This window comes from Amphiprion ocellaris, chromosome 12 (genome assembly GCF_022539595.1).
Source record: "Amphiprion ocellaris isolate individual 3 ecotype Okinawa chromosome 12, ASM2253959v1, whole genome shotgun sequence".
Classification (NCBI taxonomy): domain Eukaryota; kingdom Metazoa; phylum Chordata; class Actinopteri; family Pomacentridae; genus Amphiprion; species Amphiprion ocellaris.
This window is the reverse complement of record NC_072777.1, coordinates 23,744,278-23,771,251: the sequence shown is the minus strand read 5'-3', so window position 1 is coordinate 23,771,251 and position 26,974 is coordinate 23,744,278.

Below are 26,974 nucleotides of genomic sequence, written 5' to 3'. Positions count from 1 at the left end.
GAGGTCAGGGCATAACCTGGATCTGCTTGGTGCAGATGTCGAGCTCCAGAATTGCAATAGCAAGATGCTGGGCCTGATCCAAGACATCAGTGTGGAATGAATTACTAGTTGGACAGTGCTTGAAATTCCCTCTGCACAACACATGTCTGGCATCTGAACCTGGGAATCTACCTCAGATTGCATTTAAAACTTTTCAAACCAACAATCCAACAGTTTGCCCATTTCACGCAACCATTAGCCAAGAACTAGAAGGTGAGAATGTACAACGAAATGCAACACCATGAATGCCTTTAAAGGAAGGCACTCCAAAATTGTGTGCCGTTATCTCGCCCCCTTTTCACATTATCTTTCACTTTAGCTGTGTTCAGACAGCACTTCGTATGGAACTGGTTTGTGTGAAGCATACTGGTGCCTTGATCCTGAACTGCTTACTTCAGTTCTTTCTTTTTTCCTTTAGCCCATTTTGAACATGCACTCTGTTCTGTTAGATTAACAGCAATTTAATGTCTGAATGTACGCTCTGGTCACTTTTCCATAAAAATCAGTCTTAATAGGTTGCACCTAATAATATTTCTGCATCATTTTCAAGATGACACAATTCTGAACCCTATTGTAACATAAACAAGCAACACAACTTCAAATTGGGAGACTTTTTTTCATTCCCTTTTCCATATTTTAGTACCAAATTTCAACTAAAAATATTAGAGCACACTTAACGCAGTTTGTCTCGCAGACTTTGCTCTACAATTTCCAGTTCATTAGGCCACAAAATGAAATATTCATAAAAATAAAACAGCTTTGATTAATGATTCTCACCAAAAATAGATGTAAATCATTTGTTGCTTTCAGCTGTTCAGCTCAAATGTACTTTTACGAGTCGGATTCAGCAAACCCTTTTAAACTTGTCATAAAGTTCTCATTTTAACAACATGAATGTCACCTGCACATAAGGCCATATGTTGTGGGAAAAGTAGTCATTAGCCCCTAATTGTGATGAAAAGTTTCCCGCTGAACTCCATATCTGGGCAAGTTGCTTTCAGAAAGTCATTTTTGTCATGTTAAAGCTGCATTTCCTCTCTTTGGTCACTTAGGAACAAGCTTCCACAATGCTTAACCTTCTGTACCTGTAGCAGTTTCTCTGAGTTTTCTGCTCCTGGCACATTTTTACTCATTGTTGGCTAATTTTTTCTGCAGTATGAATTTCAGCACAAAAAAGGCAAAAACAAAACATAAATCACTCTGATTTATTTTCCAAAAAATTAAAAACCTGAAATCAACTGGTCCAGCAGTTTTCCAAGTGCCATGAGTCATACCAACAATGGCATCTTTACTTAATATAGTTATGTAACTATGGACATTGTTTCATTTCTTTCCCTACTTTCCTGTTCTGTGCTGTTTAAACACAGTCTGCTGTTTTGGCCAGTTCAGCTGAAAAGTGCCAGAATTTTTACTGTTGATGACAGCTGAGTCATTTAGAACTTCTCATTTGTCCTGAGATATGTGGAATTTTTTTTCATTTGTTTCTTTCAGGATCTGTATAGTATTTATTTTGAGCAAATCCTAACATGAGACATGTTGAATAAAGTGATTTCAATTAAATACTAAATTTTAAGTTTAGATTTTTATCATTTTCCCAACGGACACCACATCATGCAAATAGTTCAAGGACTGTCAAAAAGTTGGAAATCCAAGGAATCTTAATATTTTTATAGTTTCGATGCTCCATTATGCTCAAATATGTTGTTGCTAACTTTGTCTATCTGACCCATGATTCTTAGCATGTAATGTACAGTGGGGTTATCTTTAAAAACAACTGCCTGCTGTAGAAGAAAATAGAGTGGATTAGAGTGAGAGTTCAGTCACACTGAACCAACATTGCAACAAAAGTGATAGGAATTATAGAAATGGAATAATTATCTGTGAATTTATCACTATGAGGAACTAATTTCAAACTGTTTATTGTAATTTTATCCATTGTTCATCTGAAAATATTCATAAAAGCAGACTTGTTCATTAGGTACCATGAATCTGGACTAAATATGAGAATGCTGGTGAATGCAACACATTTTCTTAAATTACTCACCACTAAGGAACAAATTTGTTTGCACTTTACAGGCCCATTGTCTATTGCCAGAAAAACACAAAGCCCTCACGTATCAGAGCTCCTCCTGTCTCACACAGTGCACATCTCTGCTGGCCAACCTAGTCAAAGTGCTCTCTCATTAGACAGCCAGCTGAGGTGTGCAATATCTTTAGCAGGAACCGAGGTGTCCGAGAGCACTGGGATGCTGCCACGACAGCTGATGGTCCATTTGGCACAGGCCTGGCGAGTCGATAAGGCGTGCTCACTTCATTTCTTCATATTCTGATGTAAATGCCAAACGAATATTTTATATGCTAAAAAATTGCTGGCAGAGTGAATGCATATAGAGGTGTTAATTCAGTGTTTTGAAGATATTAGGAGGCCAAATTGACAGCGTGGAAAGTGAAGCATCCCATCGAACACTCAGATGGGGGAAAAATCTGGTACATCTGTCATCAAGCTGTCTGAGGATGAAGACTGAAAATAAATCTTATGCAGAGTTCCTCCTTGAATTTTATTTGTGCGCTTGTTTCCTTCTTCTTGGACTCTCCCTTTCGCTCACTGTTCATTTATTTATTCACATTTTTCTCAATTCCACCACACTCCCACATCCTTTGTTGAACTCTGTGGAAAGAAATTCCCAAGCTGAGGACAGAGATGTCCAAAATCTGCAAGAACTTAAGTCTGTAATTGGATGAAGACATTTACAATGGAAGTCTGTTAGAAAATGAAGCCTCTCTACATTGAAATCAAATTATTATTATTATTATTATTATTATTATTATTAATAATAATAATAATAATAATAATAATAATAATAATAATAATAATAATAATAATAATAATAATAATACATTTTATTTATAAAGCGCTTTTCCAATAACTCAAAGACGCTGAAATTAAATCTTTTCCAAGATATATACCAGTGAGGTACAACACTACCAGATAAAGACAATAATGCTGATTATTTCATAAAAACGAGGCATGTCTACAATATAGTTTCATTTAGCAGACACTTTTATCCAAAGCGACATACATCTGCAAGTAGATACACAACACAAGGTTTGTTGGCAGGGTAGCACTAAGGACCTTGTCACCTTGTCTAAGGGTCTTCACTGGACTATTGTGGCCTGACCAGGAGATGAACTACCAATCTCCTAAAAGCCAAAGTCAGGGGTGTTAGTCATTGAGCAATCCAGCTGCAGGCCTGCAGGTCTGGGATAATTAGACATGAAGTGAAAAGTACATTTTTGTAGCCAGTGTGCTGGATGTGGGGAAATGGGCAGGTATAAAGACATAAGTAACATTGACAAGAAACGAACTGTTATGGCACGATAACTGGATTGCAGTATCTCAGAAACGTTGACATTTTTGTTGTGCTCCCAGTTAGTACTGGTAACCCAGAGTGGTCTGAGAAAGGACACACTATGAACTCACTGCAAGCTGGTGTTTAAGGATGTGCTAAAAGAAGACTTATCCATAGAAGATCCAACGCCCAACGTACAGAACTTCAAGAATCTGCTGCTAATGTCTTGGTACCAGACACCACAGAATGTCTTCAGAAGTTTTGTAGATAGCAAACCTCCATGAAGGGCCAGCTTCATATTAGGTGGTCACAATGTTTTGACTCAAAAGTGTATTATTTGATATTTCTTAAACTAAGTATGTTCCTATTACCAGGGTGGATTGTACCTTGTAAAGAAAATTAATTATTGCCAAGACGACTTTTTGAAGGTCTTGTTGTCTGAAACTTTGTATCTCTTTGTGGTTGTTTTGTAGTTGTTAGGAGTTGCATGGTAATTTTATCTCATTGCTGTTGTTCTGTCACTTAGCAGTTGCTTTGTCATCTTGTAGTAAATGTAATAGCTCTAAATGTCAACGTAGTTGCGTTTTGTTTTTGTTTTGTTGAATCCTTCTCATCTCTTTTCCTTTTCTCTTTTTCCTCTTTCTCTGTTGAGTGGTTTTCATGTCTCTTTTCACTTACTTCCTGTTTTATTTTGACGTTGCCTGCCCTTGTGCATCACTTTGGTTTTTACTCCTGTACTTTGTCCTTCTTTTCCTTCCTGCTTGATTGCCTTGATTAGTTTCACCTGAGTCTTGTCCATCAGTTCTCTGTGTTTAGTCTTGTCTCTCGTGTCTTTCTCAATACTTCCTGTTTGCCTCCCTCATGTTGGATCTCCTGTTCACCTGCCCGAGTTCTTCCTTGTGTTCAACTGCCTCTGGTTTGTAAATTTAGTTTTTTGAACTTTTTTGTGTATCTTTCTTTCGTGCTTCAGTTGATGCCATGCTTTTGTTAAGTTGTTGGATTTCTGGTAAATTTTTACCAGCTCCTCATGCTTCTGATTTATCTGGACTGTGGTTTGTCGTGTATCAGCTTTTTTGATTAAAGCTCAGTCTTTTGTTCAATAAATGCCTGCTGATAGTGCCTGCATTTGGGTCATTTACTCATAAATCACAACACTCGTGTCAAACCTGACTGCATTTTTACTTATCCTTGTTTAGGCCTCAGACCAAAAGGACACAATCAAGACCACAATTATGGTGATCTCACTAAATTGCCTGTGCATTTGCTGGCTTAGCATAATTATGGTGGCAGGAAAAAAAGTCGCTGGGGCCGACCTGCCTTTCATCGAGGATCTATTCATGTCCACTGTCAGGAAACAGGCTGGTAAAATCACTGCAAGCACACAGAGACAGATTTAGTTCATTTTGAACACACTTTTACATATATCTATAGCTGTTCATAGTAGGTAAATGCTTATTTTCCCTCTGTAAGCTGCTGTGTTGGTTTGAGTGAGCATGTTTTACATTGTGCAAGTTCTTTGAGATTTAAGAAATCGCTGGAGTCATATTCCTCGCATGTGTTCAAATATTTTGCCAGTAAAGTGGATTCTTTTGTAACACTTCCTGCTTCAAATGCAATTAACTTTTTGTGATTTTAAAATTGTCATTACTGTTGACTGCTGTCACTCCTTCTGTGGGAGAATGGATAAGAAACCGTGGCTTTCTTGGGAATATTTGTTATGCTATGTTTCTAGATGGTTTTACTTTTCCCTGTGTTTTCTGTGCTTTCCTGTCTGTCTCCCTGCCTTTTATCCATATTGTAGCCGCTCTCTATTGTCACTTTCTGTTTTGATAATTACTTTCTTTGTGTGACTGAATTGGTTTTACTTCCATCTTTGTATTTATGCCGCCGCTGAGATTCCCTGATTGTTTCCACATGATCCCAATTACCTCAGTGTATTTAGCCCTCTGTGTCCTTGGCCTGTTTTTATTCACCTGCCTTATTTCCTGTTTGTCTTTTTGAGTTGCCCCTTTTTGGATTCACTTATTTGCGCCTCTGTTGGATTCTCTTTTACCGCACTTATTTTGAACTTTCTCCGTCCAAACCCTGCAATGCCTTGTTATTGATCCCTGGTAAGTTTCATTAAAATTAACTTACTTTGGCCTTACCTGTCTGTCTACGTGTCTACAGTCATGTCCTGATTTCGAACCACAACAAATGTGCTGTAATAAATTTTGCTCCCTAAACCACAAAAAGTTTGCCAGCCTCCCTCTGTACCAAAACTCTTCGTAAATCTTTTCACTTCTCATGGATATTTAGTAAATATTCGGGATGTACATTCTAAACTATATTTTTCAGACTGCTAGTCTCAGTGGTGCAATGCAGTGGTTCGTATGTTCCACTTTTTTAGCTCATTGTCAAGACCTCAACAACAACATCCAGTAATCCTATGAAATGCGCACTAAGCTAAATTGCTTTTCAATAGTGTCAGTCCATAGTATCTTTTAAGACTTACAAAGGCATTCCAAACTGAATGTTTTTTCTCATCCCTTTGCTCTCCAGGGTTGATTTTTGAACTTCTCCTGCAGATCAGCCTCCCTCAAGTACGTGCTGAGATGGGCCTGCCCAGACATAGTGGACGGATAAATCTCCTTCCTCTGGAATAACAGCTGAGCCCCCACTGGCCTCATCACAACAGTGTTCTGGCTCACTGTCTCTCAAAATAAGAAACAGAAGGTGGTGAGGTGAGTGGACTCGCCATCCAAAAAGCTAGTACAATGTATCGAAAAGACACTTTGAAGATGTTAAAAATGTATTCGATTTGATCTTCTCATATTGAAATATGGTATTTGAGAAGAAAGGGTAACGTCTACTGACTTTTTTTTTGGCTCAACAGTGTTTGAAATACATGTAAATACTGCACTGCTTCTCCTTGCTGCCTGGATTTTGACAGTTTTGTATGAAGGAGTGATGTTTGTTTACTGTAGACAAGTTGCAGGGTGAAGGCTGAATTGGATGGGTAAATGTTGGAAAGACAGGACGCTGGAGTTTGTGTTGCTGCGATAGATTCAATACATTAATACAGGTCAAGGAAAGAAGCACAATGAATTTTGTGTAATCAAGCCAGCATGAATTTTTTTTAGCCACGTTGCCCGCTTTAGACTCAGATTTGTGGAGACATTTACGATCTGCAGATTATAACACCTACTGACTTTGATGAACACTTGAGTGGTAGTAATATAATTCTCCGAACCTGAGAGTCCTTCTTCTGTCGTACCTAAATACATCTTTTATGTGTCCGAAACTGAACAACTGGAGCACCTGACCCATGTCTGACCTCATACCACTGAGATGTGGCTGAGAGAACGTTTCCATGGTACCAATGCAGGAAACAGGTGTCTCTTTAGAATTGGAAATGCATGAAGATGCAATGAGGGTTTTCTGATCAGACAGGAAAAAAAACTTATAATTTAATACATGTGGAGAGAGACACAGGGAAAATCCATTCTGACAGAGGTGTATGTTAATGGAAACTGCTGTAATTGGGCATCAGGGGGGCAGGGTTTGAATTACAGGTATGCTGAAGCAAGGTTCTCCTCCTCCGTATTTGGATTTGATTGACGTTCTGAAACCAGTGGGGAGGTTCTGCCAGGCCTGCCGAGTGGAAGCAGCAGATGGGTGGAGGGTCTTTCTACTCATACGCTCCCGTCCAGTTCATACTTACCTGATTATGAAACAGTCCAGATGTGACAAAGCAGCCTCACTGTAGTTTTTTTTTTTTTTTTTTTTAAATTTCCTTCTCCAATGTTCCCCATACTGACAAAAGGGAACATGATTGGCCAAGCTTAGACCATGATTAGGATTCTTTCTGCATAGGAGGAAGATCCCCAGACTCGAAGACACTAGTATTGGCTGTTACTAGTAATTTCTCCTATTTGTAAGTGATTTGAGTCCATGTGGTGATGTTTTTTTTTTCTTTCTGCGTAGTGATTTTGCATCATTGTTATCATTTTGTATTAATTTCACATCTCTTGGTGATTTTAACTCTGTTTGTGGATATTCCCATTGGTTGTTCTGTCTCTGTTGGTCATTCAGTGTCTCCACGTTGTCATGTTATTTTGCCATTTTGTAGTATAGTGTTGGAAAGTGTAGTAATTTTGCATCTTTTTATGGATATTAGGTTGCTTTGCTGCAGTTTTTTTTGGTAAGTTTTTCTGCATCAACTAAACACCTCGTAGCAGTTGTTTTGTCACTATTTAGTCGTTTTTCGTGATGTGTATCTCCTTGTGGTTGTTTTGTCTCCTTGTAGTAGTTTGGAGTCATGCTGTTATTTTGCCTCTTTGCAGTTAATGTGTCTCTTTTGAGGTTGTATGTTTTATCCCTTTGTTGTATTTTTAAGTCTTCTGTGGACATATGGGTGCTTTTATATAATTTCTTGTCTCTTTGTAGTCATTTTAAGTCTTTTTGCAGTTGTTTCATCTCTGCAACGTTCATTCAATGTCTTCAAAGAAACATTTGTGTCTATGTAGTACAGTGTAGCAAATTGCACTTTGTCACACAGTTTTCTATTTAGTTGTCTCACGTCTGTGTGGCTGATTTGTGCCTCTTTATGTTTGTTGTGCCTCTCTTGTCCTTTAGAGGCACACAGTTATTTGGTCTTTTTGCAGTTTTGTCTGGTTGTTTTTGTGTTTCTGCAAAAATTGTTTATTTTTGTGACTCTTCATTGTAATTTTGAAATAACTTTGAATCCCTTTGCAGTTGTTTTACCTCCATGTAGTAATTTTGTCTCCTTTTGTGGACATTTTTCATCTCTTTGTGGTTAAGTCTTTCAGTTGTAGCAGTTTTGTATCTCCTTATGAAAAGTTGGTAGCTTTACAGGAGCATTTTGTCTCTATGTTGTCATTTGAGCCACTTTCAGGTAGCGGTGACCTCTAAGAAAAGTTGTAATACTACTTTAGTCAGTGTTGCTGCAGCTCAGTTTGTGCATGTGTTTCAACATGTCTGTTTTAAAGACTCATTATTGCAGCTTTGTTTCTGTTTTTGTGAAGCACAGCGTTAACAGTGTAACAATGTTTCTTTTAATCTTCTCAAACTTTGACCTCTGACTTGACACCATTTTCTGATGGCCACAACTCATATAAATTATAAAATTAATACCATAATGTAGATGAATAATGACTTGCACTGACAACTAGTCAGCTGGGAAAATCTGATTGATAGCAGCCCTACTTTGTACTTATTTTGCCTGTCTGTGGTGTACTGTAGCATTATTTTGTTGTCTGTTAAACGGCGTTTGGTTTGTTGCAGCTTTGTCTCCTTGTATTGAATTGCATCTCTTTGTGGTCACATTTTCTCTTTGTATTAATTTTTGGCCTGTTTGTGGTTGTTCTATATCTCTTTGTCATAAGATTCTTTGTATGTTGTAATTTTGTCTCGTCATTGTTTGGAGTCACAAAGTTATTTTGTCTGTTTGTAGTCATTTTGAATGTTTTTGTGGTTGTTTTGGCTCTTTGATGTAGCTGTCTGTGTCTTTTTCTGTCTCTGCGGTTGTGAATCCGTTTGTAGTCTTTACTTCTCTTTGAGTGGCTTTTGATTTGATTGTATTTAAGTAGTTATTTGTTTCTTTGTGGTTGTTTTGTTGCTTTGTTTCATCGCTGTAGTGGTGATTCACTGTCTCCATGTAGAATTTGCATCTCTTTGTAAACATATAGATGCCTAGTACCATTTTTGTTACTTTGTGTTGTTTTAAGCCTGTTCAAATTATGTCTTTGTAGTATTTTGTCCTCCTTTATTGTCATCTTGCATTTCTGCAGTCTTTTTTTTTTTGCTTACGGTACAGCAGTTCAGGTCACTGCACTCATACTCAACAGCCAACTATTAGTCCTCAACCTGCTCATGTGAGAGTTTCAGAGTCCACCATGCAAGAAGGACACTTTTTTTCATTTCAGACATATTAAAGGAAGAAAAAAATAATGTGCCCGAAACCCTTCAAGACAAGATGGAGGAGAGCGTTTGACCTTGACAGTGATCTCCCTCCCCTTCAATGACATTGTCCTCCCTCCTCTTAGGGGAGTTGATGTAGGGGGTCACTCGCCTGTCCATCTTTGGAAGGCAGAGGCCAGGCAAGAAATAAATTCAGCTCATTTACACAGAAAGGCAGAGACGGTTTCCGCTCTCAATCATCACGACTGGCAGGACCATGCATCTTGGCGACATTTTAGAAATCTGCAAAAAAAAAAAAAAAAAAAACCTTCTTCCCCTCCTGAAGCAGTGGGGTCATGTCTGTCAGCTCCATCTTCTTATGTCCAACCTTGGGGGAGGTCTCGACCTGCCCTCTCCCACCGGGCGGCTGCAGACTGACAGACACAGAGGAGGCAGACAGAGCGGCAGACCCAGAGAGGAACCTGTCGCTATGCTAATGCAGCAGCAGCAGCTATCAGGCGCCACAGTGACACCAACCCTCCCCGCCTGGCTCATCGCACTCAGGGGACAGCAAGCGGATTTTTCTCACTTCCACAGGCAGCCTTCATTTTCCACACTACTGGAAACTGGACACTGTCATCTGTTATTGAGTTTCTAGGCTGCAGCGCCTATCTCTGTACGGGAAATTGAATGCAGTGCTTTCTGTTATGAGCAGGATTACAGTGGTCTGTGATGGAACACTGAGTCACACCTGAAGATCTGCTGCTGGTAAATGAAAGCCCTCTTTTATCCGGTTGTATTTTGCACATTGTTTCGATGCAAAGCCGCTCAGAACAAGATTCACGGTGTTTATACCCCTGGTAGTTTTCATGTTGTATGGTCTAATAACATCGAGTCACCAGGGGACAAAGCCCTATAGTGTGAAAATTAAAGCAGACCAATACAAAGTGATCTAAATGTTTGCAAATATAACACATTGCACAAGTCTTCATGACAACTTTTTCCTGATTTGAGCACCCTCTTATCAACACATTTCAGGGTCAATTATCACACGACTTGGAGAGAAACAGCATCCAACCTTCCAGCCTTTTCCCACAGAACTGTCTCCTCCCAGCATTGATTAAAGTCATTAGAAAAGATTGTTGCTATTCAACGTGCCCTTGATGGAGCTTTATGTAAAAGTACCATGACAGACTTTGAGATCCAGTGGATGAATCAACATAATAAAAGTGCAAAACATCCATCATCTGCCCAATTACCTTTCAGGCCAAATTAGAGGATGTCAACAGAAAGGTCAAGGTTACTTCAGCGTCAGCGTTAATCCTCGCCAAACAGAGCAGGACCCGTTTTATTTTGACGCTTTGTTTCCTTGTTGCTGTTTCTCCAGCGCCAGGGCTTTTCACATATTCTGTGCTGTCAGTGGCAAGAAGCCTGCAATGCTTTCAAATCATAACCTAAATAACCCTACCTGTGACAGCCTTCACAACCTGCAAGGGAATAAATCTGCCACGCTACCCAGGGCCAATTTAATAATACTCAGGAGATTGTCTCTTGGCAAGCATTGATTGTGTTCTGCATAAATAGTAAATGTCACACTATGTACAGGTGTGCTAACTCCACAATAAACATTTACTGGCCAGGAATAGGACACTAACCCCTCAAAATAAAAGTATTATTAGCTTTTATTAGTGTTCTCTATGTATTAACCCAATATGGACACTCATAATTCCTAATTTTGAGTGAAAAGGTGACTTCAGCTGGCAGACATTTATATTTTTATACTTTTAACAGTGTTGGTTTCATCACTTCTACCTGCTGCTTCTTTTGACTAAAATAACTTGTCAAATTAATAACGGTCTTCCAAACAATATTCCATATGCAACACAGTTCTGTCAAGGGACATGCACCAATCAACCGCAACATGAAAAGCAATGACAGGTGAAGTGAATAACATTGATTATCTTGTTACAATGACACCCGTCATTGGATGAGATATATTAGGTGGGAAGTGAACAGCCAGCTCTTGATGTGCTGGAAAGCAGAAGTATGGGTATTTGTTAGGATTTGAACGGCTCTGACAAGGGCAAAATTGTGAAACAACTGGGTCGGTGCATCTTCATGACAGCAGGTCTTGTGGAGTGTTGCTGGTGTGCAGTGGTTAGTACCTACCAAGAAAAACCCACAGCAAACCTTAATGGTGGCTATGATAGACTGATGTCCCCATCATAGACCAGTCAGAATGCACACGTCTTTTGTCTACTGCCAAAAGTGCCTGCAAATTCCATTTTCTTATACATAATGTGGACAGCAGGGTCTTACTTGGACAAGAGGTGGAAGAAAGATGGATGCTTTGGACAATGTTCTGTTGGGAAACTTTGGATCCTGTCATTATTGTGGATGTTGCGTTGACACATAGCACCTACACATATTTACGTGCTCATACATACTTAAAGTATTAAAAGCTATTATCTTGGCGCTTGATTCCATTGGACACTTTTATAAGTTTGTTGAGTTCAGGTCACAGCTGGTCAGAGCTGTTTTGGCTGCACAAGAGAGACCTACTCAATATTAGGTAGGTAGGTGTCATGTTGTGACTGAACACATAATGAAAATTAACCTACCTAACAATTGTTACGGCGGGTTCAGAGGCTCAGGTGCAGGAAATGAGATTCCGACAGGAGAGCAGTTTAAACATGCTTTTATTTACAACACAGGAAGTAATACAAAGAACTACAACAGAATACCTGAAATACGAAAAATGGAAACAGACGTAGAACTTCCGCCCAAGACGGAGCAGGACTAGATGCCCTCTAGCGGGTAGGCGGACAAACTACAAGAACTAGTAAACACAAAAAATACGTAGACCCACATTTGGTACAACCAAGGCAGGAGTACAACTAAAGAATAACTAGGTCAGAATATTTAACCAATTCTTGGCTACAGCAATCCCGTTATCTAAAACCCCAAGGACTAGAATAACAAAACACGAGACTGACAATAACAAGTCTGGTATTGCTTGTGCTTGGAGACTTAACTGACTGTCCTGGGGGGGAGAAGTCCAGACCTTGGGCCAGGTTCTGACCAGTCCAGAGAGAAGGAGTTCCTCCAAGGTGTTCAGCTAGCCAGCGGTGGAATTGCAGGCATACAGGGTGGATAGACTAGTGGCTGGCTTACAAGGTGGTGTGGCTGGTGTACACAATGGTGTGGCAGGCGGCAGGTGTGCTCTTCAGGTGAACAGAGGATATTCAGGAGATCAAAGAGCCCAGGGAATCCGGAATGGTGAGGTATCTTGCCACAGGCAGGTGGTGAGAGCAGAAGAGCCAGGTAACACAAGCAGGTAGGAGCCGATTCTAAACAGAGAACAGGATTACTAAAAGCACGAGAACAAAAGGCTCAGACTGAACAGTGTGTGGCACTAACTGGATATCGTATCACAGTCTGGCGTCAAATGCAGAGTGGCGTCTGGTTTTATGGAGAGACAGGAGTAGATGATTCAATGACTCCCACCTGCTTGCATTCTGCTGATCACTAATCAGCCACACCTGCCGCCAAGCCTCTGCCAACGCACACCTAGGAGAGAGAGAGACCAGGGCCGGAGGAGGGGCGAGCACAGCCACTAGTCACAGCCAGTAGCTGTGACTGTGACAACAATATGGCCATCGTCAGAAATATAAACTGCCTAGTCTTTTATCTATGTCTCTAGACACTCTACAAGGATCATTTGAGATTTAAGCTAATTTCACTGCGTATATGCACAGCTACACGTTTGTTGTTCTTCAGTGTCTGCGCTTCATGAGATCCAATTTGAGAGAAATGGTGGCTACTACAATGACATCTCTAGTCCCATTATTGGCTTGAATAGGTTTACGTCAGCATGGGAAGAACTGTTTTGGACACGACAGTCCTTTCAACAGATGCTGCATCAACTGCAAGAAATTGTCAGTAATTGGACGTTTAATGCAGGCAGGTGGTAAAGTGGTTCAGATGTATTTTTCATCATTTATTTTGCTAAGTAACTGTTAGCATTGTACATACTATACACCTGTAAACACTACCCGAAGTGTATTTTCATGCTTTAACTGTTTTCCCACTTTTTACACACGTAACTGAAGCGATATCTGTGTAGGCGCTGCTTTATATTCACTTGTTGTGCCTTTTCTATCATCTCAGCTCAGTCAGTTCTGATATAATCCTTCACTTCCATCATAAGTATAAGGTGAGAAGTCATGGCATATTTGTTGTGTTTAGTCAGTCGGAGCACGTCACCCAACAGATGATAATGTAGTGTTTTGTACAACCACCATCCACCCCAACCACCTCCTCCTGATTCTGATGCAGCTGCTTCACTTGTTCATTCAATATGAGCGGTTGATTCTACGCCTACTGAGGCTTGAGGTCAAAGACAAACTCAGTTCCCTGCATTTTGCATACAAAGAGCACATTGCAGTGGATGATGCCATCCTCTTCATGCTTCACCATCCCCTGTCTCATCTGGAAGAACCTGGAGTTTATATGAGAATCATGTTCTTTGATTTTTCAAATGCATTCAGCTCCATCCAACCCACCATACTCAAAGACGAGCTCACAGAGATGGGAGTGGATCCGTCCTGTGTTTCTTGGATCATAGATTACCTGACAGGAAGGCCACAGTTTGTCAGGCTGGGGAACTGTGTTTCTGCGCTGCAGGACAGAAAGATTCAGAAAATCTCTCTTACCATCAGCAATTAGACTAATTAATTCTAAAGTAAACAGATGAGACTCCAGACAATTGAATTTCCCTTCGGGGATTAATAAAGTTAGTGTATTGTATTGTATTGTATTGTAATATAGGAGACTATGTTTAGAAACACAATTTCATGGAGACAGATGTGTTCGGCTACTGTTTAAGTGCAATTGTTTTAATATAGCTGGATGTCTTAATGGCGAGGTTAAATGTTTTGTGTGGGCTGTAGAGAGTGTTATTTAATGCTAATAAAATTCTCCCTTACCATAATATCCACTATGCAATAAATGTAATTCACATTTTATTACAAGTGGCACTTCAGTGACACTTGTTTTTACAGTTTTAAAATTGAATAATATACACCTAACTGTGTCTTTGTGTCCTTAACAGCATATTAAAAGGTTTGCTGTGTCTAGTTGGAGAGAATAACTAAAAGAGCCTTGCCTCTTTACGGAGTACATTTCGACAATGAGAACTCCAGTTCAAACTATTTACACGAAGCTGACCGTGTGGAAAAACTCCAACTATTTGCATGTAAAAATAACTGAAAAGTCTAGAACAATAGCAACAAAAGCCTGTCAGTAAAGTTAATTTTGGCAAAAACAAGAAAAGCCTCCGAGCTCCTTCTTCATTAATAAACTATATGCTGTGTGCACAGACTACAGACTCTAGATAATTCAGCTTTCCAGTTCACACACGTCTCAAACTCCCTGCTCTCTGACTGTGTTGTGCACAATTCGATGGTCGGGAGAGCAGAGTGCTGATAAGCAGCTAGAGGAGTCAAGTGGGGAAGGCTGGCCAGGAGCAAAGCAGACAGATGGCAAAAAGTCAGGAGAGGATAAGAAGTGGGAAGGAGAAAAAAAGGGGAAAGAAGGTATTTTGGGGGATCTCAGTCGGGTGGAATCATGCTGAGAGACAAGAGAAGCCAGTTGCCGTGACTTCCTTCTCTTAAACATCTTTTCTCATTCTTCAGGGCTGAACAGGAGGCTAAGCAATGTGGAAAATCAACCGGCTCTCAGTCTGTTTTCACTAAAGCTACTGTGCTCAAGGAGCCCTCTACAACCACAGCAGAATCACAGTTATTTCAAATAGAAGCGAAAACCAGCTTATAAGTGACAAAATGAGGTTCAGTTTATCACTTACAACAGTGTAGTCAGTGTTGAGAATATTGCAGATGATTGCTGAGTTTAAATAACCCCTTAACACAATTTAACTTACAGCTAGCAGCTTTAAGAAGCTGAAAAAAGACGCCTTGTTTGAGGGTAATTCGACTTCATTGCACTGTGTGTCTAAAGTTTTGGCAATAATTTCTGTCAACAACACCTTAGCCGTAAAAGTAATGGCTGAGATCTGCCAGTGTTTGTGCGGTAATTGGACAAGAAACCTGAGCCGTCACACCCAGGCAGGATGCAAACAAGAAAACAGTTCAGGCAGATTATCCAAACCACCATAAATAGAAAGCACGTCTGAAAGATCACTAATTATCTGTCACTGGGTGGGGAAACTGCACAGAATGACAGTAAGTACAGCCGGTCAAAGGTGACACGGTGAGACAGTTTAGCTTCCCTGTTCGCCTTTGTGTGCTTGTATAAATAAGTTTGGCTTACCTGAAGGTTTGTTTACAGCCCGTCTGATGGTTTGGATGTTGTCTTGTTCACAGATCCTAACAATTAACTTTGTGCCATGTGGCTAACCATAATAATGTTGTGCGAAAGCAGGACAATGAGCCCTAATTGTAAGCATGTAGGTATTGTTTAATGTATTTATTAAAGCATTAGTCCTTTATAACATGAAACCACCCAGAATGAAATTAGCCGCTGATATTTTGTGCCTAAAAAAATGTTGTCATCCATTTTTTGTCTATACTTTTTAATGTAATGATGATGATGCCGTTTGTGGGCAGCATGATGGTGCAGTGGTTCTGTGTGGAGTTTGCAGTTGGGTTTTCTCTGGGTGCTCCACAGTCCAAAGGAAGTGATTCTAAATTGGGCATAGTTGTAAGTGTGAACGGTTGCGTCTGTCTTTGAGCTAGCCCTGTGATGGACTAGCGACCTGTCCAAGGTGCAGCTATGTCAGCTGGAATAGGCTCTCAACAAAACTCTAGAGAATTAAGCAGGTATAGCTTATGGATGGATGGGTGGATGGATGGATGGATGGACGGACAACCTCAATCTCCACCCTGAGGCCTGAGTACTAAACCCTTACATACATCACAGCTGCAATTTGAGAGTGTGAGTTTGAGACAGTTTGAAATGGTATAAAAAGAAGAAATGGGACACACAATGGTGACAGCACATGTTGCTTGAAAATAACACATTGCCATTTTAAGCAAAGTGAATTTGGATTTGTGTACCATTTATAGTTTAACAGTGTGCATGCTTTTTAAAAACTAACCACTGAAAGTCAGGGGAGCAATAAACATCTGCAAATCCTGTCTGGTAATCCAGCGATCTGTTAGATCTTAGCAGTTATTTTCCCTGCACCATCCCATGCTTCTTTTGTGTACATTTTGAGGGACAGAGCAATCACACTTATACACCACCAATTTGAGCTACAGGCAGGCTTGCAGAACAGGCATATAAGGGTCCCAAAAACTCGGCATCAGAGCATTTACCAGGCGTTTGCCTCAATTTCCCAAAGTGTGGGTGCATGTGGATATTGAGATTGAGTCTCCAGAAAACTTTAAACCTTACTTTTGCTCTTAGCTTTTGATTTCAGTTATTTGTCTAATCTCAAAATCACCCATGCAAATTTTTGATACTTCATTGTTATTTCCTAATTTTTGTCCGTCTTTGTCTTTATATTTGCATTAGTGTTATTTCTGTTACCTCACCTATGCAGTATATTTTTAATATACAATAATACAGTGCAGTTATTTGGCTAATTTGCATTTTAATAAAAACATTGGATCTAATCACTATAGGTAAACAGCTGTATTATGCAGTAATGGCCCACAGAAGATGATTACTCACTCTTCAGTTGCCCTCAGCTCTGCACAGTGCTTTAGCCTCTTTTGGTTTCGCAGCCAACTGTTTGGTTATGTTTCACCATGCTTGTCAATCTCATTTCTAGCTGCAGGCAGATGTTTTTAGAGAATAAATTCTGTTCTGGACAGCAACAGAGATTAGCTGGTGAATAAAGCATTTATAACCACAATGCATTATGTTATCGCTTAACAAAATTAATATGCATTACCTGAGATGGAAGGAAATTGTTAATTAATTGCAGCCTTGATTAATTTCACTGGCAAAGTTTTGCTCTGACGCAGGAAATTTGACATTCATACAGCACAGCGGGGAGTAGGTGGTGAATGACAGTGTAGATTCCTCAAAGAAATGTTAGTACACTTTCAGTGGATGCCTCACTTTGGAAATGCACTGGACTAGATCTTAGTGTGCAAGCATCAATCCAAGCACTCACAAAAGATCTTCCCATAAATGGTGGATAAAAAGCCAGATTTTTTTCTTAAAGTGGGCATTTTGTTGATTAGATCATTGGATCAACAGGAGCTGTCATGGGCCGTTCTTGAGCAACCATTTTGAAAATTATGACACAATTCAATAAACATTGTCCTCGCATATCATTCTTATACATATGGGCCAATAGGGACATCCTCCACCTTCCAGTAATCCTTCTCATTTCATGTTGCTCCACCTTGAGTGCTTGGTAGTGGAATAATTAAGTGGACTTGAGTTCCAGTCCCACTTCAGACTTAAATCTCTATTATTACCCAGCATGTTCAGGGAAAGGGAAACACCAATGAACAGCCAGATGATCTTGGGGGTACCAAAGTTAATTATGATTTAAATGAATTATAGGTTATTGCCAGGAATGTCACAATCCTGATCCTAAGAATGATATCAGCACCAACCTAAGCCCAATCACTTGTTTGCATCCACTGTCACTCAGATGTCAAAAACAGGAAAATATTTTGATAAATTCGGGGTTATCAATCAACAACTAAATAATTTGTATGATAAGGTGCGCTTTACATTTGTCCTATGTTGATATTGCTATTTTAAGCCACTGACGCATAATGCCGGCCCCAGTAGTGCCCATCACATATGCTGCTGGAATATAACAATGGTATCTTTCTTCATCACAACTTCATTTCTAATATGGCCACTGACTGGAGGTCATTAAGTGTCACAGAAGACTTTTTCATGGTGCCATTTTACAAAGTAAACCCTACAATGCTCTCTGGTTGCCAACACAAAACTGCCCACCTTTTCTTGTTACTACAGTATTTAACAGTAAGAAGTACTGCCTGCTGATGCAACCAGGAACTACAGCTAATCTGCAATACTTGAGGTATATATTATCTTGGAAAATGGTATTGGATTTGACTTGGTATTGGTAGATACTAAATATTAAATGACTTGGATCAGAGGCAAAACAACTTGATCAAGACATCCCTAATTTTTGTGATGAGAAAAATATACAACACAGGTAACACAAAGAGTGGGGAAGACATATAAAGGACTTCTGACTAGAAGCTGTAAACTCAAGAACCTATCCTACACTAACAACAAAATTTAACATTTAAATCCGACCCTGCATTGCCTCTACTCACAACCCAAACAAAAGTTACAGATGCGAGTAGCACCCCTAAACCTGATGTCTAACGTTTGCTTGAACTGCAGATTAGCAAAATGTGTTTGTAACCAAAACCCTTGACAAAACATGTTTCTTACATGTACAAACAATACTCAGATCTGCTATGAACAAAATTCAAGAAACATACAGCAAAAAGACACAATGGCGAGCTGCTCACACCAAATCACAGCCGTCCCAAGCAGTTTTCTCAAGACTTTGAACAGGTGCTGGGATAACTAATGAGGTTTGATTGGAGAGCAGTGGTGGGGTACCGGTCCGATCAGTAAAGGCAGGATTCAGGACAGGGAAAAAATAGTCAAAGTGATGGGCTGAGCAGCATTTGAGTGCAGACACCAGTCTAAAACAGGGGTTTTACACAAGCTAATTTAAATACAAAACAAGATAGATGTTAATCACACGAAACTGAGCTTTTCTCATTTTGTCGTGTTCAGCTGGTGTTTAAGTTTAAGCACTACTTGGTTAGAGAACAGGATCACTGTCAACACTTTAACCACATGTTACAATGATCCATTCTGTGCATTTCCAGGATCACGATGATACATTAGAGGTTGTCTAGGTTATCAGGGTTACTTTCTCTTGGATGAGATCGCTACTGGGTCATATGTATAAGAAAAAAGTGTGACGATGATGGCCACCTAATGGGCTGATAATGTCTAAATTATAGGTAACGTGAGTAACTTTGGTGCCCAGAACGAGTCCCACCTTTTCATCCGGCCTTATTCAGACAATAAGTTCATATTTTCTTATTTGTCAAACAAAGGCAGTTTAGAGCGGTAAGTATCACCTCCCTTGGTGACAGGGAAGAAGAAATAACATGTCAGCTATGGAGATGGAGATTAATGGCTGTTTAAAATGTTTCTGAAGAATGTGAGCGGAGTGAGAGAGGAGGACATCTGGGCTATGATTTGATCATAGCACCTAGCCCTGTGAGTGCATTCCCGTGTCCAACACCTTGGATTACAGCCCTCTGGGTCATTAGCAGAGCTACTGCGGGAGCGTTTGAATTGGAAATCTATTCATCAGCTTCTCTCACATTGATTTGTGGTGGCTCCCTCCCTCTACTCTTCTTCTTTTTCGACAGCAGAATACTGATCAGTAACAGAACAGGAAATAACCTGGCAAGCCTCAGCGGCACTCTGTAAGACCTCCTTTAGCGCTCATAAACTCCCTCTCTTTCTCGACTTGTGTGGCAACAAAACTTCACACATGGAGAGAACAAAGCGTCATCATTGGTCTGCGTCGACACATCCCGGTGCTGGCAGTCGGCTGCTCCGTCGTGCTTCAGTGCACAGTGAGTGTAGAGAGGCTGGGAGCCATTTCCAGCCATCTCTGAGAGCATAACAGAGACTCTCTCCCAGTAATGAGACTGTAAATGGAGCTGCCTGGCTTCTCTTCCCCGCTGCATTCACCTCCTCTTAAACACAGTTCTTCTCTAATATCTCAGGGTGATGATCGTAGTGTTCTCTGCCTACAGCACAAAGGCTTTATCAGGATGTCGCAGCAAAAACACTGCTACTATTTGACCTGATGCATTTGCTGGTGTGTGAAGTGGAATCACACTGTCTGACCCAACAATACCTCAACTGGTTTACCTCAGGATGTAAAATCCTCCAGAACTCCATCAATTATAGGCTGGAAATTTGCCAAATTCTATTTCTATGTCTAAAAATTCACCAGGAAATAGATATTTAGGATCTGCTTTACCAGACTCCAGTTGTTCTTCAATAAGTCATTTTTGTAACAAATATGCACTGGAATATTTCTAATTTTCATATTTTAGTAGACAGTAGTGCACTCCTGAAATCTGAAAAAATAAGAGAATAACATTCAACTGTGCAGGTGGGCTATTTCCAATTGCAATAGTCATCATTCTAAAGCGCAGACATACATTTAGTCTATTTATGTGGCTTTTTTAAGGGTAAGTTCACCCAAATGGCAAAAAAAATAAAAATCTTTCCCTCTGTCAAGTTGGTGCAGATAGTTCAGGTTTATTTGAAGTTTTCACATATCACTCTCTCACATTTCCAAGTTACCAAGGAGAATGTAAAATTTTAATCTAAAAAACTGAACAGTAACATCTTCGGTGTAGCAGATTGAATTTTCCAACCAAACACAGAAAGAAAGATTGCAAAAAGTATAGACGAGATGAGATCAGTGGAATGCTAATCATCATGTTCAATGGAGTGTTGTTTATTCTTGATTTACATGTCTCATTTTCATACAAGACAATTGCTGCCATTATAGCCCATAATAAATGCTGCCGTTGCCATTATAGTGCTTTAAACCTCCCTTGTCCTCGCACATTATTATCACACTGTTCAATAAATCATGGCACATCACATAGAGGGGAGAAACTAATAGCAGTTTTATGCTGCGGTATTTTGTTGCTAATTGCTGCTCTTTGCTCCTGATTTCACTGACAAATAAAATAGCCCAGATATGATAATGTTCATGTTATATTTATTAGTGTAGTAAAACGAGCTTTGGAGAGAATGGGGTGGTGGAATAAGTGCCAGCTGCATGGCTGTTGCCCCGCTGTTTACGGCAGATGAGACTCAGTTCAGCCTGAGTGTGATTCTGTGCAGGCGTCCTGCTGCGGTGCGTCCTCCTGCTGCTGATGATAATAGGCCGTTGGGCCCTTATTGGCCTGTCAGCTGTTACAGATGTGCTATTCCTCCCTGTAGGTCACCCCCAGGCTGCAGCAGCTGCCTCCGTCTGCTCCTCGCCCACCTTCCCCTCTTGCGATGCTGGTGCTGAACGCCGGCCAACCCGGCTCGGCCCTCCCGGTCAGTTGCTCCGACATCCGCCTGTTGCCTCGGGCAGGAGACGGGTTTTCATTTACAACTGTCACACATCACAGGAGAGCGTTGCCGCCGCAAAGCTTTTGCTAATCAAAATCCCATTACGGATTTTTTTGCTTTTGATTTCCCCAAAGTCTCTCTCGGTACTACTTTTCAGTAGCCAAGACTGATAGGGTGTGGCAGGAAGCCGCTGGCAGCAGGTGATGAATCAAGGGGATGTACGAGCCACTGTGAGCTGTAATTTTATTAACTGCAGCTCCTGATGGATCATCCCCCTCTCATTCTACCCCCAAAATAAATGTCTGCTGCATAAACAAGTCTTAAAAAAAACACAGGAGCAAGGTGATGGGGTTGTTAACATTGTGCTGAATTCCCCTCTGTCTAATGAGCAAACAACGGTGATGTGATCCATTTTCACAAGACTTGATTTCCGAGGGAATTATGGGCCTTGGTGGGACTATAGGGAGGAGTGCAAACTGATACTTAAGCTGCTTCTGTATTCTGCTCTCACTCTCCTTTAATGCGCCTCTTCATACATTCTACTTGTCAGTGTATGCAGACCTATCCATTTCTCTCTCCTCTCCAAAATATAATGCATTATTCCATCATCTCACCTTTCCTCTTGGATCACCAGTGAGATTACTGCCATAGGTATTTCACTAAGGCACAGGGCTCATATGTCGGCTGCAGGGAGCTTTAAGCTGCCTGTTTTTCTTTATTTTACTAGTGCTAACTTCCTTTTCATGCATTTAAATGTCTGTATACTTTGCTCTCCCGTGTACTAAAATCCGTCTTCCTGACAGGTGCAAATGTCATAAACACACACAAATACTTTCAGCCTGTTGCTACAAAGCAGTGGTATCATTACATGGCCTGGAGGTGTTTTTCTCCTGATTCCCACTGAAATTAAACAAAGTATTAACCTTGGTCGTCATAGCGATTCACAGGAGACTATTTAATAAGAGGAGTGTGACTGACCATTCACCTTTCGCAGCACTTTAATATTTGAGCTTTGTGAAATGTGCAACTTTGTCACAAGAAGGCCATTATTTCAATGGAGAGTTGAACTAAACTAAACTTAAGCTTCCTAAAGTTGTTGTCCTACAATGATGCAAAAGCATTTGCGATTCAATATTGCTGGATACAGTATGTAATAGGGTATGATATTTTGTACAGAGTAAAGAGTACAGATCTGAAGAAGCAAACCATGGACTTGAACAAGCTAGGAAAGTCACTTGGACTTTCAACGCCATGTCACTGTCACGATCAGAAAGAAAACACAAATTATCACCTGGTGCTGAGAGACAATTGGCATCTTAAGCCTCAACTGAAGTTTTCTGCTGATCACATGGACAATGAATAGACTTTCTGTGATAAAGTTCTGTGGTCAGATGAAACACATATTGGCCACAATGACAAGAAATACATTGTGGAAAGAAAGTAAGGCCATTAACCCTAAGAACACAAACTATCATCAAGCATGGTGGTGGCAGCATTGTGCTCTGGTACCAGTGGAACTGGTGCTTTACACACACACTTTAGACAAAGCGTTTCAACAAGACAGTGGCCCTAAATACACATCAAAAATGGTAAAGAAATGGCTAGATTAGCATAGAATTAAGGTTTTAGACTGACCTCCCCAAAGTCCCAAGTAAACCCTTCAAGAACTTGTGGACTGTGATGAAGAAACAAGTCAAATTTAGTTGAATTGCACCAATTCTGTCAAGAGAAGCAGTCAACAATGCAACCAGAAGCTTGTAGATTGCTATCAGAAATAATTAATTGATGTCAAAATGGCCACTGGAGATTTAACCAAATATAGGCAATACTGTGTGTATATTTTTGACCCAGCAGATTTTGTCATATTTCAAGGAGACCTATAATAAATTGATGAAAGGACCAAAATGCATGATTGGTTTATGTGACAAAGACACGTGGGTTTCAATGATTCCATTATATATAATTAGGAGTTACAGGAGTCACTGGAAACTCAAGACTGCCACTATTTACATAATTTTTACAAGTGCATGTAAGCATTTGTTCTCAAGTGCCTTAAGGGCTTTCCTTGCTTATCATGTACCATACTGCCTCATATAGTTGCACATATCTGATTTCCTATAGTATTACTTATAAATGATACACTATATGACATCATGTACATAGTGTATCATGCAGCAGACTCCAGGGAGTTGGCTCCTCAGTCCAGCTGCAGAGCAGTAATAATGCGTGGATGTGACTAGTGGATTGGGCAGCAGAGGAACAGATGATAAATGGCTCACTGATGGCCTCTTTGAAACAGTGGTCATTTGTGTTGATCAACATTTACAGTGCAATTAATTTCCTGAACTAAATCTGAATTAATGACAAGCCCTGAGAAATATGCATGAGGTATTACTATGCATACAGTAAACCCTCGACTGTAACAGATTTGAGTGCATAAACCTTTTGCACTTGCAGGTTTAAGTCTGAAAAATGATGCTAAACCGTCTTCTGAGCAGAGTTAATGTTTTATTCTTTCATCATACTGCCCTTGTTAGGAATGCCAAGCAGAACCTTGTAACTGTATTCTCTTCACTGAAGGTTTATTTGCTGTAATCTGCATTTTTTTTGGCTTCTTTTTATTTTTTATATGGCATCCTACACACCTCACTGAGAGGTGCAGCTGGGACGGGGTGCAGGGACTGCAGGGAAGTTGTTAAAAGGTTTCAGCCGGTGAATTACGGCTGCAGCCGAGGATCCGGCAGCAGGGAGGAGGGAGAGCCATCACTTTATCTCTCCTGGGTTTGGGTCACAGGAGTCACAGGGCTATCATGCATGTCAGGAGCTCCAGTCTTTAATCACACAGGAGATGCTCGCCTACTTTTTGTCCGGTCGCCTCATCGCTTACCCCGCGATCAACCGACCAATCTGCCAGCTCCTGTCCAACCAGCTGCTGAGTCAGCTAACAAATGGCCGTCTGAATATTTGCCCCCTGGACTTCTGTGATTACACAAGTGCCACTGTCAGACCTGCAGCCACCACACTAGAGAGGCATCAGAGCAAATTTACAGCACAAGTGGGTGATAGAGGTCTGTGTGAAGAGCATGCACTGAATTCTTAATGCTTGTTTTATATAGTTTGTTAATTCCCTGGTTTGTAGGAAGTAAATTAAGAAATTAATCTCAGAAAAGGTCGGATCAGTTCAGTTTGATAAAACAGTTTCAACTCCCTCCACTTACTGGCTTCTCGTACTTTTAATAAATCAACTTTTCTGGATTTTGAGAGCAAAAAGTTGCAGGTTTCATGCTTCAAAATGGCATGAATCTAGCTGAGCTATAATCCACAACTGCTCCAGTGGAGATACTTGGTGACCAGTAGATCTGACTTGCTGTACTGGCCAAAGAAAAATGACTCATAAGTAGGACAGCATCCTATAATATCCGTAGTGCAACTTAAAGTTGAAGTCTGCCAACTGGACAACTCAACTTTTGTTCGACTGCTTTTATGTTTGCCGATTCCAAGTTGTGCAGAGGGTTAGCATGTGCAGACTTTTAAAGCTAAGGTAAGCACACATGCAGCATAGTTGCTTCATAATGACTGATACTCTTGAGGGCTGTGACTTGGTTGTCATCAAAAGTAGCCACATTAAAGAAAAAAAATACATTGTAATGTAAGTAAAATGCAGTCTCAAGTAATGGTCACTGGAGAAAATGCCATTAAAAAATAAAAACAGGCTTTTGTAAAAAAAAATATGTAAATTTCTCAAATAATTAAAAAAATGTGTGACTATAAAAATGTTATGAAAGTAGGAAAGTTGAAATATTTCATGTTAATGAGTTAAGTCTGAATGATTTCTTACATAAATTCACAAAGCTTTGTTTTATGTTGATGTATTGCAAAGTTTTTTCATTGACGTTGTTTAATATTTTACACTTTTTTGCTGCATAGTTACGACCCGATGTGCTGCAGTTCATTTTGTTCACATCAGTCAGTTAATATTAAACAACCAGTGAGAAACTTTTACTACTTCGTGTCAAAAAATTGTTAACTTTATGCATACATTTAATATAGAAATGTCAGTTGCATGAAGGCTTGTAATTATTTGAAATCTAAAATAGACTTTAAAGACGTCTTTTTCAGATTTCTCTTCGCATCCACTGGCACATTCAAACAGAAAAGATGAGCACATGCAGTAATATTGTGGCTTCCTTCCAGTTTGCAGTGTTCTGTGATATATTAATCATGTTTCATAAGCCCCAAAAGTAGAAAAATAAAAGACAAAATTAATAAAAGAAAGAGTGCCCCGGGGTGAATTGTGGAGCTCCACCTTGCTACTGCACAGATATCACTATCACTATGCTCAGAGTCTCGGCTGTAATTGTTTTCAGGTGTTGCTCTGCACGGCTCATTTATTTCCTGTATAAATCGCACACAGAGTCTTGAAGTATTTTAATTGTATACCACAGCCTGGGGGCAACAGATTTGATGGATTTCTCTCATGCCAGGCAACGTGAACAATGAGACGGCAGCGCCTCTGAGGGAGGAGATAACACCGTCTCAGTCTTTAAAGATCCTCATTATGAGCGTTTAAATGTACAATGCAGGACATTTGAAAACCAGAGGCGGCATTTAACGATGAGCTTCTCCTTGACCAGGCCTGATCTGACCATGCCTGCCTGCTGTTAAGACTAATCTCTATCATCAACCCCATCCAAGCCATTACACCTCCGGGTCTCATCCAGCACCAAAATGCCAATTTATACATTAGTCAGAGATGAGCACTCAGGGTAAAGGTGTTTAATTTCACATTATTGCATTAATTGTGTAAGACTCCTTATCATGGAGCAGCAGTAGTAGTGAAGGCTATGTGAAGGGCGAATATAGGGGGGGAATTTTCTGCATACTGTTGATTTTGGACCAGGCTATGTCTTGATTTATTCATTGGAACACAGTGTAATAATGTGAGAGTGAATCACTGTCCTGATGACTATACTGCTATTCTCTTTGCTTTCACTCACTTTTCAGTCCAGTCTGCAGTCCAGGGGGGGATTAAAGGTTGCATTAAGTCAACCAACAAAGCCAGACGGCAAAAGCGAAGATGTGGGATGATAAAAATGTCTCATGGCTGGAAGACAATAATCCTCTCATAACTTTGATGAGTCCAGAATTGATCAGCATACAGAGGTGGGATATGTTTGAGCTGTTTGACAAATGGTTCTGACATAAGAGACTCTATTACTGAACAGAATTCATCAAGGTAAAGTCATGTAGTCATACATGTTCATGTTGTTTCTAAGGGGAACTCTGAAAATATGCCACTCATACATGCCTTTCGTGCACTCCTCCATACCTCTTCAATTACTTATTAAATACAAACACTTTTTGCACCACTGTTAACTCCACAGGTCACTTTTACTATTTTTCACTAATGCATTTCATGGTATTTTGCTGCTGTACTTTATATTTTAATCTATATCTATATATATTTTAAAACATAGTTTTATATTCTAAATCTGTGCTGTGCCAGTTGTGACAGAATTTCGTTCTGTGTGCACTTGTCGTAT